This window comes from Ovis canadensis, chromosome 18, assembly GCF_042477335.2.
Source record: "Ovis canadensis isolate MfBH-ARS-UI-01 breed Bighorn chromosome 18, ARS-UI_OviCan_v2, whole genome shotgun sequence".
NCBI lineage: Eukaryota > Metazoa > Chordata > Mammalia > Artiodactyla > Bovidae > Ovis > Ovis canadensis.
In genome coordinates this window covers 47,749,897-47,751,751 of record NC_091262.1, presented here as the reverse complement: position 1 = coordinate 47,751,751, position 1,855 = coordinate 47,749,897, and positions in this window count along the sequence as shown.

Here is a 1,855-nt window from a genome sequence, read left to right as displayed (position 1 = left end):
CAGCCCAGGGATCAGCCAGCCCCTCCCCACAGGCTCATTTACATGGGATTTACATGGGCTCATTTCATGCCTTGATGCACAGGCTTCTTGCCCGCCTGGCCTCTCCTGGGGTGCCTCCATAGAGACAAAGGAGTATGTCCTGTCCCTCAGGTCCCCTGATGTCGGGCCCACAAGGGAGCCAAGAGACTCACCACAGGAAAGAGGGCACTTACTGGGGTCCAGAGAGAGGGCAGGGACCTCCTAGATGTTGCCTGTCAATCAGGGCTTGAGACCCACTTTCCCCACTAGCCACTCCCAGAACCTACTCCTTCTGCTCTCTCCACCATCCAGGGATTGAGGAAGGGTCAGTCTATCCTGCTGCTGCTGCTGAGGCCCAGCTATGACCTGGAAGAAATGACTGACCCAGTCATTGACCCTGAGCTCCTTCCAAAGGCCAAATTAGTCTTAGATCCCCTTACAGTGTGCAAGAAGGGGCCTCTCAGAGGCACTGTCCAGCCCCGTCCTCTTCCACAGGAAGAGAATGAGGCTCGGGAAAGGCCAGGTCTGCCCAGGATCACCAAGGGTGATAGAGATCCCAGGTCTCTGCCCCCAGCCCAGAGCTCACTGGGGTCGCCCAAACTCACAGCCTCAGCACCTGCTGCCACCTTGCTCACCCTGGGAAGGCACGTATGGGAGAGGGAAGAACCATGCAGAACCTGGAGCATGGGGCTGGCCCAGGAGAGTGCAGGGCAGACAGAAGGGGAGCGGGCAGTTCCAGCCCTGCGGGGGTCTGTGAAGCAGCCAGAAACTGGGCTCAGATTCAGAGAGGGGAACTGTCCCTAGTCTGCCACAGTCCCCTCTCCAGGAGTAACTGCTCAGGAAAATCTCCCAGCAAATCCCAAAAGGCCTGGATCAGACCTCCCTGGCAGTCTAGCGGTTAAGACTCCGTGCTCCCAATGCAGGGAACATGGGTTCTATCCCTGGTGGGGGAAGATTCCACATGCTGCATGGCACAGCCGAAAAGAAATCTCCAAAAGCCTGCATGAGGGGCAGGAGGGAGGGAAACAAAGGAGAGGGGAGGGAAGAATGCCTGGGTCCCTCTCTGCATGCCTCCCCAGGCCCCCACCCTCCATCTCTGGCCCTGCCATAGTTCTGTCCACCATTCCCGTGAACAGCCCCTAGCTCCCCTCCCCATCTCCCACCCCTGGCTCGGGGGACCCCTTTTCACACATCCTTCGGGGTTTTAAAACCTATGGGCTTTATCTTGAAGGGAGTTCAAGAGTTTCTAAGGCACAAATCCCACTCCAGCACTGTCGCTGCCCTGGGGGTTGAAAAGCCAAGCTCGCTTAGCACACAAAGCCTGCCCACCAGCATCTCCTTGCTGGAGCCACCCCCTCTGCACACACACACTGACCCCTGGCCTGCCTGCTGGCCCTCTCCTGCCCTCTCTCCTCTGGCCCAGATACTTCCCTCACCACAGGTTTCTCCCACAGGGTCTTATTTGATCAGCTTTATCTCCCAGAATGGGCCCCTTGAAGGCAGGGAGGCCAGAGGCTGTTTCTAGCATGGAGAGGCCTGCCCAGGGAAGTGGTCAGGGGGTGGAGGCTGGGAAGGGGAAAAGGCCCGCTCTTGAGGTGAGGAAAGGTGGGATGCAGGAGTGTCTGGGCTCCAGGTCCTTGCCTGACAGGCAGAGCAGTGCTCGAAAGCTGTGGGTTTAGAGCTCACTCCTGCCTCACGCTAACCAGGAGCCCTTCAGCTCCAAGGATCTCGGGAGAGGGGGTGAGGCTCACAGGGGCAGGAGGTACTGAGTCATGAACAGGAACCCCCATCCTTACCCCCTGACCAAATGGTGTGGAAGGCAAGGAGCAGGCACAGG